We start from the raw sequence: 15,117 nt of genomic DNA, 5'->3' as shown, positions 1-15,117 counted from the left end.
CACAGGTTAGTTTATAAGCTATAATCACATGCAAGCAGGTTGCAATTGAGAGCCTGGAAATCTGGGCTGACAAAACCTCAGGAACATGCAGTGCTGTACATATAGCATGTATACAGATGCAAATATAATGATAGCACTTAGAGATTTGCTGCAGTTCTCACATTATAGGATGGGTGAGCCTTATTGTCTTCATTGTCATGACTTGATGTACTCTTCAGCAAGACAGATTTACATCATAAACTTTGCCACAGCACAATATAATCCAGCAAACTGGAAATCCTATGTCATCTGGCCTCCCTATGTCATTGACGTTCCTTTGCCAGGGTTATTATAATACTTTTCTCTGAGACATTAAGAAGAGGACCCTGAAGGAAGTAAACTAGAAGTCTGAACTGATCACTTTGCCACTTTGGAACAGCCAATCCTGTACTTATTTTAAAGCTGGAAACAATATCTCAGGCACAATCAAAAGTAAAGTATAGAAAATGAAAGAATTCTTTAAACAGAGACATTGCCCAGCTTTTACTAAGCATCCAGTTGCAAAGAATTCATTGTTAACACATATGCAGTTCATAAGTATACTTTCTATTTAAATTTCACAAAAAAATGATTTTGAGTTTTGTTCACATCAAAAGAATTACAACAAAGGAACAGCAGACTGAATTTATGATTAAGAAAAGCAGACACATTCATTTTCTTTTCCAAAGCAAAGCACCATAAGAAAACCACAGTAAGGCTGCTGAAGTTATTCAGTGATGGAGAGTTTAGATTAGCATGCAAACAAGAAAATGTTTGACTACATAAAAGATAACCTGAGTACCAGGACCATATTTTATGCAGAAACTAGTTATAAAACTGTTGCATAAATGATCCCCATAGGGATAATTTAAGGAAAATAATCTGAGATATTTACGTACCTGACAAACATTCAAGACTCTGGGAGATTTTTCTGCTGTTTATATGCCCATCGTCCAAACCCACAATGTTTGGCTGTGATATCCAAGGTGAGGCTGACCAGAGCAGCCAGCCTTGGCACTGGGAGCAGCCTGGCTATGTGAGAAGGGCTAATGAGCCTAGGTGGAATATCACGCTAAAACAGCCTCGGCCAGGGTGTTCACACAGCTCAGGTGTTACTGCAGCCTGACATACAGACACACCCAAGGGTGCTAAAGCTAGCAGAACAGCTGGCCTCCAGGCTATACATATCAACATTTCATCTCAGCAACAGTCTATGAGCCCATTGCAAAATGATCACAGCCCAAAGGATATATCCCCCATGCCTTCACATTTGGTGCCCTACATCTCTCCAAAATAACTTCTTAGCTTCATCCTTCCCTTGTATTGCACATCTCCCTGCTGAAACGCCATGTCCTACCTTGCTCCTGCATCCTCAGTCAGGAGCTCCTGCCAGCACAGGGGAATACACAGCAGAGCTGGAAGCTGCTGCTTCATACTAGAAGCATCACACATATCAGAACACTGAACAATGATCCTGTGCCTATTTATTCTATTTTTTTACCTTGTAGTGTTGGCAAGACACTTCTTTTGAATTTTGGACAGCAGCATTAACACTGGATAATCAGCAAAGGAGACACATTGTAAGAGCTTATGAGCCACATGAATTTTGCAAACTGGTGTTTGGCCATTGTCATCACAAAATGAAAATGGACCAGGTGTGGAAAAAGCTGCAAAAACCAGTTTGAAGAGTGCCTTTTTTTCCTTGAAGGGAGATTAGAGGTGCTTAGAATGTTTAGTCTAGCAAAATGAAGAGGAAAAGCTAAGGCGAAAGGTAAGGGAGGATATGTTTGCTTTCTATTAAATATTAATTAATACTCTATTAATTATTAATCAGTAACTATTCAAGATAAAAGGTAATGGTGTCACAAAACAAATGGATAAAGGTTGTTCATTAATATATTTAGGTTAGCAATGCAAATAAAGTTCCTAGCCATTAACTGGGTTTGGAATCAGCCTTCCATCAGGAAAAGTGGAAGGAAAAGGCCTCAAACACTTCTAAAATGAAGCCTGTATGAAAAGACTGTATGTCCATGAACTCCACATACTGAGAGTTGGTTCAAGCCTTATAGCCCAAATCTGTCCTTCTTCCATCTTCCTGCTAAGGGAAGATGCTAAGCCCTAGTTTTTAATATCCTTTCCTAAATTTTGCGTGAAGACAAAGTCAACATTTCGTAACACAGGCAGAAAACAAAATAGTCTCAGAGGATTTTGATAACTGCTATTTGTGTTTTATGTGATTAAGTCCACTTTCAGTATGAGGTGAACAGAGACTTCTAAGTGGTCATCTGACCTGCTGTCAGATGGTTATGGCATTTCACAGCTACCACCCTGGCCTAGCTTTGAATTAGTAAACTCTGAACCTTATTTTCAATCTTTGCACTTGCACAGTTCTCCTAAGATCCACCTCTAATACGTGGATCCATCAGCAGAAGCACAAAAAGAAATATGCAATTACAGTGGCAGTGAGGGATGCTCCAAATGAAGTCTTCAAGAAGAAATTGTTTAAATTTCAGCTGTAGTACTACACTGACAAGCTTGCCTACTGAATTATGTTGTGATCAGTGCTCTGCTGTCAACACACAACTGATATCTATAACACAGAGGTGATGTTTAATATTTACACAGAAAACACATTCATTACAAAAAGTTATTTCCTGATACGAGTCATCTAGCACAAAGCAAGGATTTATTTTGAATGTTGGGTCAAATACACTGGCATTTATAATCACATCAAAATATACAGTTTTTACTTCTGCTGTGCTTTGTTGGAATAGTCTTCCTATGAATTTAATTTCTTTGTGAGAAGTCAGAGAGAGCAGAGAAGTCAAAGATACTTGGACTAGAAGGGGGAAGTACACCAGGAAGATCAAAAAAGAGATCAAAAAGAAAAGCCAAGTTTTCACCAATAATTTTAAACAAAAGTGTTAAGAAAATAAATGTGTGTATAGACACACAGGAAATGGACTGTGATAATTTAAGGAATGCAGGGAATCTTTAAAGACTCAATCTTGGACTTAAACCCATTTAGAAAAGAATATTTCTTTCTAATAGCAGTTTCATAAACCTCTTAGAAGTTTTAGTACAGTTCCCAGTGAGAAAAGAATCCACAGAATGAGCCAATATGTGGCATTTATGTGACAGCATTATCAAAAGGCTCATACACTCAGAGAGAGCCTTGCAATTGCAGTTACTTCAATCCCAGCAAGTGGTTCTTTCAAAACAGGGTAAAGGTTCACCATTTTGCAGTCAAGAATAATTTGCCCACATCCTCCCTCCCCTTCAGTTGCATTTGTTTCTGGTTCAGCAAGTAACTACAAATCACGTGTAACATTTAAAAGTGCTACAGAAACTCCTCAAACAAATCCCAGCTTCCTGGATTAGTCACACCCATCCTTTGCTCCTCAGTTGTTATGAGTTGAAATCAGTTCAGTCACCCCACCTGCAAGTCAGTACAGTAGCCAAAAGAATTTCCACTTTTTTTTTTTTTTCTTTTTTTCTCACTAAAAGAGGTTTTTCCATATTTCCTTTGGTCTACGGGCACATAAAAACAGTCATACAGGATCCCCAGCTGGGAATAGCAAGTTACCAGTCATGTCTGTGGAAGCAGAACTGTCATTCTCTCCATCTCCTGGTTTTGTGCCTGGCGCCCAGCAATTTCAACAGCTGTAACTGGGAGTTTTATGGGATTACAAATGAACATTAGGTAAGAAAAATAAATTGAAAGAAAGAAAACCAAACGCCCACTATGCTAGAAAATGCACAAGCTACTCCAATTTAATAATTGTCAAGGTTTTGGGGTGTTTTTTCGGTTTACATTTGTTCTGTGTACAGGGCCCGTAACAGTATTACCCACTATAAATAACCCCTGCTTCTAAACCAGCATTTCTGGACTGGGATTTCTGACTGGAAAAGATGATGGCTGAACAAATGAATGTAGCAAGTTGCTAATCTTACAAACCTATTCCCTGCAGAAACCACATATGTGTATTGAGATGGGCAGGTTCAGCAGGCAGGATAGAAACCAGTGCTATGTACGGCCTTCATGTATTCTATCAATCGTATTTACATGCAACTGTCTAACGAAGTGTATTAGACTGTCTTAACCCTTTCAATACATACCCTTGTTGAAGTCTGATTTCTTGCTATACGGAACATGGTTATGAAGGATTTTTCACCCTGTGAAGAAAACTGATGTGACTACAACAGCTCTACTCCACTAGCAGAGGATGTGCAACTGTTTGCTGGAACCATCGATCGATTTAGGTTGGTTGTTTGTTTTAATTATCTTCCTTCAGATGCCTGATTGTGCTTTAATGTCAAGGTACTCAGAAATTAATGCAATGATCATGTCCTGCTCTCACTTATATAGTTGTCAGCACTGGGAATGAGTTGAGAAACGAAACAGAAAATGGGAAGAGAATAAGTAGCTGCAGTGAGATAAATGGAGCAGGTCCTGATCCTCAGAGGTGCTGAGCACCTTGCAATGCCTCTCGGGACAAACTGGGAGCAGAGGTAGCTCATCAGATCAGCATCTACCCAAAACCAAAAAAAGACAACTCATCCACCTGTCAGATATTTCTGCCAGACTACAGAAGGAACATTGCTCTCCCTTATTTACAAACTAGAAGTTAAATTAAAATGCTGTATCTAGAAGAGTTTCCAGTCAGGAATTAATGTAATTGCAAAGTGGCTACTGTTTGTTTTTAAAAGACTAAAATACCAAAGTAATCTCAGGAAGTCCTCTGGAAAATTGAATTTATAATGAAAAATATTTGCTGACCCACAGAAAAATGAGAATACAGTTCATGATCCCATTTGTCTTTTATGGTGCTTGACAAATTGACACACAATTGTTAATTATGGGCACTGAGCACCACATGATTATGCATAAAATATTCTAGCTGATTGGAGCATAAGTCCAATAGCATTTGCAGGAAATTAAGTAGCATCCTTACAGATACTAAAGCTTGCAAATTTTGAATCACGACATAATTAAATTTCTGAAGCAGATATTTGAAATGTTCTTAATTTTTAGTTAGCATTTAACTGTATCGTAACCTGAGAGGGTTCTCTGAAGAAATGTTTTGAACACAGACTTTGACAGCCACTGCATGAGACAAATCTGCAGATTACTGAAAATTATTCAAAAGAGTCTAATCTATGACATTTATTTGTGTAGGGTATTTTACTTTTTTTTTTTTTCTTGAGAAGCCCTTTAGGTATAAGAAATATTCCTCCAGAAATGTGCACATTGGCTTGTTTGTCTGCTATAGCTCAGCTCTGAGAAGTGACTCTGCTAACAAAACATGTTCAAAGAGAACAAATACAGATAAGGTGCTCAACACAATCAAGGGCCTTATGTTCAGCACAGTAGAAGTTTCTAGTTCAGGTTGAAGATACAATTCAAGAGTGCTAAGATAAACTCTCACATGGGCACAAATATTTTAATATTCAGCTGTAGATAATGCTCTGCTTCGAGAGAGTTGCAAAGGACCCGCACCAGGTTCCCTTTGCACCAACTGCAGCCTATACCACCCATCAGCTACAGCCCCAAGGGCTTCATCTTGCTGAAGCACAGATTGTCAGTGCACACCACGAGATGCCAGGAGATGTTCAGCTTTTTAGTATGACTGGAAATCCTCCAAAATAAACCATAGAGGCACAAATGTACCTCCACTTTACACTTATCCCCTTCCATGGAGCCTTCGAAACATTGATCAAGCATTTCACTACTCAGCATCGTGTTCTAAGGTGCTTGGGACCCACAAGCCTGACTGGGTTTTCAAAAGAGCTCAGTTCCTTCCTCATTACGTTTTCCAAATGAAAGTAGCATCTTTCAACAGTGAAGCTTCCTACAGCTCCCTCATCAATATTTATAGAGAGGATTTCTGGATAGCTTAACCTTCTTCACTGCATGCTTTTGAAACCCCTGGCTGTGTGCTCAGGACTCAGGCTGGAATCCGAACCTTTCTGAAAAATGGCTCCTGCTGTGACCTCCAGGCATATTTGAAAACAGACAGGTAATCAGACATCTTCTCATCAAAACCAGTGAAAGCACTGCCATCTTTATCAGTTGAGGTAAGATATGGAAAACAATGAGTGTTTGAGGTGGAAAAAAGTAATATTCTACTTTCCAAAGAGTTTGGTTTTAGCAGATGACTGTAGGATTTTAACAGCTACCTGTAGCCACTTTTGACATGCAGTGTAAACCACTGGATATATATAGATATTATAGAATGTGCAAAATGGACAAAAGCTGGGAGGAGAAGGGGGAAGGAAGAACCACCACGCTTGGAGGTGGTTTGGCAGAGAAAGGTTGAGAAGTACAAAGGAAAGAGAGAAGATACACGAAAAATGGGTTAAGACAGAAGACTAAAGATCAGAACATGGATTTTGGTCAATAGTTCAGAAAAATTAAACAGTGCTAATGGCTGTTTTTTTCCCCTGCTATATTTAAGAACCTTGAATTACTAAAATAAATAGGCTTGTGAAAACACTTGTTCAGACTACAGATGGTTTAGATCACTGCATGGTTCACCCATCCAGGGCCACAAAGGCAAGTGTTAATGGGTGGTTTGCAAAACGCAGGGTCAACCTGTGACTATAGGTTCAGAGAGAATAGGGTTCAAGGATGACACAGACACCGCGTGTGAACAGCTGCCCAGTGGGCACTTCCACTCTGTCCTGTATCAGGAAAAATTAAATTCTGGTAATATTTAATCCATTAAATTTACTTTGTTAGAGTCAGATTTTTTAATCTACTGATATTTTTAAATCGCATGTTCACAGCTGAAGGAATTCTCAGCATGAAATACAAATATTTATAAACAAAAGTCATGCTGTCTCCAAGTCTCAGTTCGTTTTTACTGCAATTTTTACAAACTATGAGAAACATTTTATCTATTTCTAGCAAACCCAGAGACTTTTTTTCTGTAGCCAGTTCAGCTTCGTTTTTGGTCATCCTATAGGGCTGGATTAAAACAAAATCCATCATTCCTCCACCTACTGCAAGAGTAAAGGATAAAAAAACTCCAAAAATCCATCAGTCCTCAGCCCATTTCCAAGGATAGAGTTCTGTGATTTCTCTTCAATATGAGTGATCTCTTGATCTGGAGTTTGCAGACCCCTTCTTCCCCCAGCTAACAAGAAGTTAGCAGTGCTAGCTGCAGAGCACACCCTCAGGGTCTGAAGCCAAGGAGAAGATTCCTTTTTAGCTAAGCCCCCCTGGTCAGTCATGTAGACAAGAGAGAACTAATTGCTCTGTGTGCAGAGGAAATCTCAGCAAATTGAAAGCGAAACAGATGAAGTACTGGGAAAAAGAAAACAAAAATCCGCGATGTTTACAGAAGATAATTTTCTCTCTGCCCTACTGGGTAATATATCTCAAATAAGTTGGTTTTAGATTTTAGCCTGTTTTCCCGTGAAGTTAACTATGCCCTTTCCACATGAGGAACTACCTCAGCATCTCACATATTCATTTCCTCCTGATGCTGACCAGACTGTCTCAAATGAACATCTGTCACCGTGGGATCCACACAGTCTTTGGTCCATCATGGGAAATGGCATTTATGAAAGACACTGTGGCTTTCCACCATGAAAATGTCTACAGCACTGCATACAGTGGAATTATGACCTCTATAAAGAAAAGAAAAAAAAATAAGCCAGACAGGATATGGGGAACATCTGTTTATATGAACACCGGTAGGATCTGCAGTCTGAGCATGAGAATCCACAATATATAGTAGACAAAAGATTAGGCACTCATAGTGCAGATGAAGAAATGAGACCTGAAAAGTAACATTTTAAAATAAATTGTTTCTTCTTAGATCTGAATTAAACCAAGATAATAACTTTTAAGATAATATAGCAACATTGTGGAAAAATGACTCATCCTTTAATTGCCACAATATCATCATCTACAAAAACTACAAATTATTGATAAATTGGATTTTGTGTACATCCTGAACAAGCAAATTAGTACAGAGACTATCTCCTGCAATCACTCTCTCACCAATTGCTTCCCATCCTTTTTTTAATAAAAATCGTCTGTACTCATGCTTCTTAATGAAGCAGGTAACTAGTTTTGCATTTCGGTAATTTGGTTCCTTCAGCTTGAAAAGTTTACACATTTCAGTTCACCCAATCTTCTGATGATTTACTTCCATGCACATCAAAATATAAATTTTACTAAACTATGTTTATTGCTAGGAGAATAAGCACTTAATATGCACATGGCATTTAAACATGAGTAAAAAGTATTCCACTGTTTACAGACAGTATCAATAAAACCCTCTTGTTTTTACGTTTAAAACTGCTGTAAAGCATGATCATTACACTTGCAAACATATCTGCTGACTAAGATGGCTAAATACCTAATAGAAATTGTCAGAATAACCAACTTTCTCCACACATCTGTCTGAAAGCAGAGGAGCAAATTTATTGGGACTGTTTTGCTAATTTCTTGCCAGTCTACTCCTCATTCCTCAAATCTTTGCAAAATAATTCTGTGGCTGGAATTCTAAAATGATTCTGCAGAAGTCTAATAGAAAATGCATTTTGATTTTTGCACATTAATTTATCCCAGAGGTCACTAAATCCTATTCAGCTAGATGACTGAAACCAGTACCACACATCCAATTAAAAGAGTGAAACCAATATGCTTTGAATATCTGGTTGTATACGTGATTAAAGTTCATGAGAAATTCAGCAGTCACATTTGTTTATGTATGTTTTCATCTGTCAGATTCTGAAAATAAACAGCACTGCTGAAATTGTGATCTGTTCACAGATAAATGACAACAAAGAAATGGGGCCAACCTAATAAATTATTTGTTCACTGCATATAATTCACCTTCGTCTGCCGTGTCCTTAAGCAAATATCCCATCGCTTTCAGTCCACAGAACAGCTGTTGAACTGCCCCCTGGCTTTTTGCAGGAAGTTTGCTTGAATGACGAGTAAGAATTAAGGACAAATTTCAAAACAAGAGTATAAAAAGTGACTATTTCTCTCTTTAAAGAATCCTGGACTCATTTTAATAAACTACAATAAATCACTTTTTCTTTGCATGGTGAATCTTCAATTTATGAAGTGCACCATTTAGCATTATTATGAAAATAGACTTCATGGCTTTTAATTGGTTTCCTTATCAGTCCCAGAAAAACAGTTTTTAATAAACTGGGAATGGACTAGCTCATTCTGCTAATTTCAAATCCATGTTTTGCAGAGCAGAACTCAGATGTAACGTGGCTTCTTTCAGCTTGGGGAGGAGTGAGGGAGACAGAACAGAGGGAAAATTAATGCAAAAAAAAAAAAAAAAAGGTGCTAGAGGAAAAGGATTCTTACCAAAACTACAAATTACCTGCAAAGGGGACAAAACTGTACCACCTCCTTCATCTAGAATAATGTCGCTGGGAGATTTGGGACTGTGGTTGGATTCCTAGAGGATGCAAGGCCACAAGCAGAGCTGGCAGTTTGTGGGCAGCTCCTCACCTCTGCTGAGGTGTGTGGGGAAACACAGATAAAACCTGGCTGAGGAGGAACAGCAGAGGCAGGAGAGATGTTACAGTTTCCTCCATCCCTGCCATGGTGTGCCTTACACCAGAAGGGGCGACACTTCCGCCCTGTGATGTGCTGGAGAGGGAAACGCAACCACTCACACTCTTTGTGATCGTGTCAAACCCACCTCCTCTCCCACCCACGGCCTCATGTAACCAAGGAGGAAAATGCAGCTCTTTGTTGGTTTTTCTCCCTGGTCACAAGCCATTTCTGGAGACCAGGACCTACTGGGTTGTCTACCTTCAATCATGTACCTGATCTTGGCATCTTGGGGAAAAGAGGTCAGTAACACCACAAGGATCCAGGCTTTGCCAAGTCTTACCTTGTGTTATTCAAGCTTGTCAGGAGGATTCGTGTCTGCATTCACATCCAGACTCTATGCAATCAGCTGCATAATGGCCAATTCCTGCTTTGAAAGTCTCACTGATTGATATATTATCTGAACCCAAGCTGACAGGATTTTGTTGGGAGAGGAGATGGCAGTGGAAAACAGAGCTTGCTGAATGCAATTTTTAAAAATCACTAAAAGAACCAGAGCACAGCAGCATGGTCCCGGCTCCAAACACATGATGAGCAGACCCTGGATGGGCCTGGCATGTGGGAACTACAGTTCTGCAAACCTGGACCCTGAGGGTACTCCCTATATTGCCCAGGTGTGATGATAAACGGTTTTTGCTGCAGCAATTACCCTTGACCTTTTCATTCATTCAAAAAAATCACATCAAAATAGAACAGATTTCTAAATGCACAGGAAGAGTCCCAGCACCATTCCCTTGCACTGCATGGTTTTAAGGTGCTTACCTGGGAACAGATAGCCCTTGTTAACACAGTTTAGGGCCCGTGTTAACACAGTTGCAGTTTTACAAATTAATTTCAACTCTGTTTTGAAAGTTCAGAGTACAGGTTCCCACCTTTGCTTAACCAAGGCATTAAACCAGTTGAAGACCAGGAAATTTATGAAATCTCTGATGCTTCTATCTATTTCACTAGATTTTAAATAAATACATAAAAGACTAGGGTGATTATTAATGAGACGTTTCTGGGCTCTATACTCTTCAATAGAATTTGTTATATTTGGCTGGGTCACGAGTGTGGACTCAAAAGATAAGGACTCTAATCTGGCAGTCTTCTGAGTTTTGCAGGTGGTTTTTGTTTTGTTTTAAGTCATACTTGGCTTTTAATATTTATACTTCTTTCCTTCAGCTTGGAAAATGGCCCTTAGTTAGGGACATACTATCACCTTTATACAGAGTATCTGCACTAGGCTACCTTTTTCTAAGAGAGTTCAACTCCTCTGAAAAGTCAACTTTCTATCCTTATGGTGAATCCCAAAAGAGAGGTGGACAGAGGGGGAACAGGTGTTTTGAAAACTATTCATGTTTCTCAGAAGAGACATACGGTAGATTCCTACTCCGTTTCTGGCATCTTTCCACTAACAAAAGGCACGAGGGTAGTGCAAGAGGGATCAGATACCTGTGGTGCTGGTGTTTCAGGTCCAGTGGGATGGACCCATCACGCCAAGTCCTGCCAGGACTCAAGCAGCAGAGGACACGGGATGCACCAGTGTAATTTAAAAGATATTTTGGGGCCTGGTTCCAGCAGACACCGATTAATTCCCCTGGAGAAACTCAAAACTGAGAGATCACATCAGTTTCCAAATGGACCGAGGATGCTGTGCTTTAACTAAGAGCTTTACCCACTCTTTCCATTCTTTCCTATTAATAAAATATCAAACCCAACCAAAATATCAAAAGCAGTACAACAAATACACATTTTACCAAGAATAGCATAGCAAATAAATTACATAATCCAGTCATCAAAATGTGTGCATGTGTAGGCCAACTATATACACTTGTTTTTGCTAGCTTGCTAAATGAAACCGCATAGGAGAAGTCTAGCAGAATGAAATTTAATTTTTTCCTGACATGTAAAGCTGCCAGAGTCTAAGACAAATAATTCAAGTTGTTGACATCTGACTCTTATATTCAGAATGATACATTGCAAAGAATTTATCAGACTTCATCCTGTATTTAGGTTTTCCTTTTTTCTTTAAGACTAAGGGCAAAACCAAATGCTGCTGAATCTTAGCTTTAAAAAATGAAAATGTCAAGGTTGGAACTAAAGTCTACATCTATTGACCAAGTTTCATAACTGCAGGGCAAAAAATAAATGTAAAATATAAATGTAGAAATAATTTCTTGAAGCAGAAACACCAAACACCTTCCCCATAAAAAACTATCCCCAAAAAGAGCTGGAGTCTCTTTACTTTTAAAGCAGAAAGCCCTGTGTTGGCTACATGCAAATTTCATTATAATCCAGTTATCGGTTGCAATTGTATCACCCCTGGGGAATGCATAGCTCAGGGATTAGAAATGGCTTTAATTGTGTGTTTCTTACAGGACAAACACCCTGCTAAGTATTGATGAGAAAAATTATTTGATGGCTATTTGGTGGCCTCTGTCCAGTTTTCATTGACATGTACTTGTTCCACAGAAACAGATCACAGCTAAATAATTCAACAGCCAAGGGATCTGGTTGTCCCTTATTAGAGGGAATTTCCCTGCACAAGATTGCTGAGCAGTAATGCAAAATATGAACCATGTCACCCACAGCGGACTAAAGCATACAGCCTGACAAACTATCTGCTATCAGGATTTCTCTGCTTCAGTAAAAAGCTTCCTGTCAGCATCACGAAAACAGAGCAACTGGTTCATCCAAGGCCTTAAAACCAGAGGACATCTGCGATCCCACCCACCACTGGAAACATCCTTTCCCTAAGTAACCAACAAATGTTACTAATGTCACAGCAGATCAATTCAAGTTTAAATGTCATGGGCGACATTTCTCATGCTGCTGCATCCCTCTGCTCACACTGATTTTTTTTTTTCTACTTGCTCGCTTTGAAAGCTATTAGAGTACAAGCTTTATTATGGCTCCCTAGAAACCGTACTTAAAATACCAAGGTTAATTCAAAGTTTTCAGACTTCTTTGAAAAATAATCCATGGCAGATGCAACAAAGAATTTCTAAACGGTGATTTTTCCCTATGAGTAATCCACTGTCTTATCCACATTTTTGAAGTTTCTATTTTTGTTTACATACGTGTGTCACATACCTGCGGAAGAGTGTAAACCAGTCTCATTCCTATGCCACTGTAAATAAAAACAAATATTAATTTGATGGTCATATTTATGACCTGTTGTAAGGCAGCATTTGTTCCTTAACAAATGTGGCTTTTCCCTGCTAGAGGAAGATCGTGATTTCAGCTGGCCTGGTGGGTAAAGCTCAGCCCGGCGCACTTGGAAGCCAAATGACTTCAAGTTATTTGCAGAACTCCCGCTTTCAATACAAGAGGCTTGTGTCTCCCCCCAAAGCGCAGTGCTGCTCATGTGAAATGCAACAAATGGGCCTCAGGAAAGGGCATGTGACAAATTTTAATGAGATAAGTGACTTGGAAAGAAGAGTTGGAGCTAAATGACAGCTACTGGGAAACAGTGACTGTGTTAGACTATACTGTTTCACCACTGCCTCCCAGTCTAACGTCCTACAGGACTGTGATCAGTTTTCTACCTTTGGCAGTATTTTTGATGGATTTTATTGTTTGCCTTAGGGACATCAGATTGTTTTGGTTTTTCTTTTTAATTTCCTGCACACAGTTCTTCAACCGGCCAAATTCTGTTTTCTTCCAAAATTAGAAAATGTCCCTAATTTTTCAGTTTTCTTCAGTATCTACCAGTGCCATACTAGTGACTTCAGTATCAAGAGAAAGAAAGGAAATCTGCAGGAAAAAACGAGGTCTGAGAAGCCGTCAAATCCTAAAAACTGGAAACTCCATTTATTCATCTGCACATGGGCCAAAGAGCCCAAGAGAAAAAGATAGAAAAAAAAATATATATATAGGAACAATCTTTTAGTGTTCTAGAAGTGACATTTTCCCTGAAAAGAAATGTGGAGTACACAAGCAAAGGAGTAGTGAAATCCAGTCGTGGTAGCCTCTGGACTCAAAATACCCTACAGCATAGCTAGACCACATCAAAGCCCACATAACCACATCTTCACTGCTTCTGGTGGCTGGGCTGTCCACAGTGAGCTTTCTGCAGGATGGTCCCCACCAGCTGTACTCGGAGCCCTGCCTGCTCTATGGACGTACCCAGGATTTTGCAGATTCTTTCTGATTAACATCTCTCAGATACACCTCTCACTGCCAGCCAGGTTGTTAAATTCTTATCTGGGTTCTCATCACCTCATGTCTCAATTACTGCAACATTCTTTTCCTGGCCACTGACAAACTCAGTCGTGCCCTGACGATGTATTGATCCACAATGCTGCTGCAGAGATCAGTCCCTAACCTCACACTTGGCTTTCTTTTTGCTCATCTTCCCAGCTCCTTTTCGCTGTCATACTGAACGATCAACTGGCCTTCAATTTCAAGGACTCTTCTACCTTATTGCTCATTTTATTCGGCATTGAAAGGTCAACTCGCACACCTGAACAGTCCATAGTCCCTGCTGCCACTCACCACTTGCCAACTTTGCAATTAGGTGCCTTTGTAGTGTCTCTCAAGACTCTTTGCTACATTTGTGGGAAAGTATCTGTAAAACTGTAATACTACCTCATTGCAGCCACTCAGCCTCTCTTCAGAAGTAATTTCTAGCCAAAAAAAGTCTTGCCAACAGTTATGCAGCAGGTGAGCTCAAGTGTCTGTCTGCCTCATCCTTTCGTTAAGGTTAATTTTACCAGAAAGGAGGTGCCATAACATCATAAACCTTTAGAAACACCACAAGAAGTCGCCTTCCAAAGAAACGAGGAACAGGTTGAAGTATGCTGACCCCCAGCATTTAGTCTCAAAATTGAGCTCTTTGTGAGGTCTTTCAGATGGTTACCAACTTTTCATTCTCTGTTTTTGCAGCATCTACCAGCATCTTTTCCTTGTCTATGCCTGAGACCCTACAATAATGCAGCAGACAATCCATAACAGGTCTCTGATGACTTGTCATACAAGAAGCTATTAGAGAAGCTAACCAGCCATGAAAGAGTGAAGAGTAATGTCATAGATGAAAAATAGGCAGGAGGAGACAGGAAAAAAAAAAGAAAAGTTTAATTGCTAGCTTCCATCTTAGGAAAACAGGAACAGAAGCATGTGTGGGGTGAGAGCTGCAAGATAATGAAAGTTGCAGATAACTTGTAGTTGTCATCTGAGAGTTTCGTGATAAACTGTAGAGAGACCTAAACTAAGGCAACATAGTAAAAAGAAGAAAAGACGATGCTACTAAATTCCAAGCAATCCATACTGGAGGACACAGTGGAAATGCCCACACACATTACATGGTTCGGCATTAAGCAAGGCAGCTCTCAGGCCAAGGAAAGTGGTTGTTCTTTACTCAGCCCTGCTTTGAGCAGGGAGGTTGGATTAGATGATCTGCAGATGTTTTTCCAGCCTCCACCCTTCTGTGTTTCTATGATTTTGTGATTGTGTATTTATTAGAGAATAAGACCGTGAAGATTGTATGATTACATTATTACAACAAATTTTAAAACAGGGAT

General features: G+C 39.5%; 1 protein-coding gene across 11 annotated transcripts in view; it reads right to left on the bottom strand.

The window, feature by feature from the left end:
• ENOX1 (ecto-NOX disulfide-thiol exchanger 1) overlaps window positions 1–15,117 on the bottom strand; it is a 368,503-nt gene that overhangs the window by 209,675 nt on the left and 143,711 nt on the right. The window contains exon 4 of one of the 11 annotated variants that reach the window (XM_071805734.1): window positions 12,689–12,725. The exons of the other annotated variants lie outside the window; for them this stretch is intronic. The gene's annotated coding sequence lies outside the window, so the exon portion shown is untranslated. The remainder of the gene's footprint in view (window positions 1–12,688; window positions 12,726–15,117) is intronic. 11 annotated transcript variants of the gene reach the window in all.

This window comes from Patagioenas fasciata, chromosome 1, assembly GCF_037038585.1.
Source record: "Patagioenas fasciata isolate bPatFas1 chromosome 1, bPatFas1.hap1, whole genome shotgun sequence".
Lineage (NCBI taxonomy): Eukaryota > Metazoa > Chordata > Aves > Columbiformes > Columbidae > Patagioenas > Patagioenas fasciata.
Note: the sequence above shows the minus strand (reverse complement) of the source record. Positions and strands in the feature narration are given on the sequence as shown.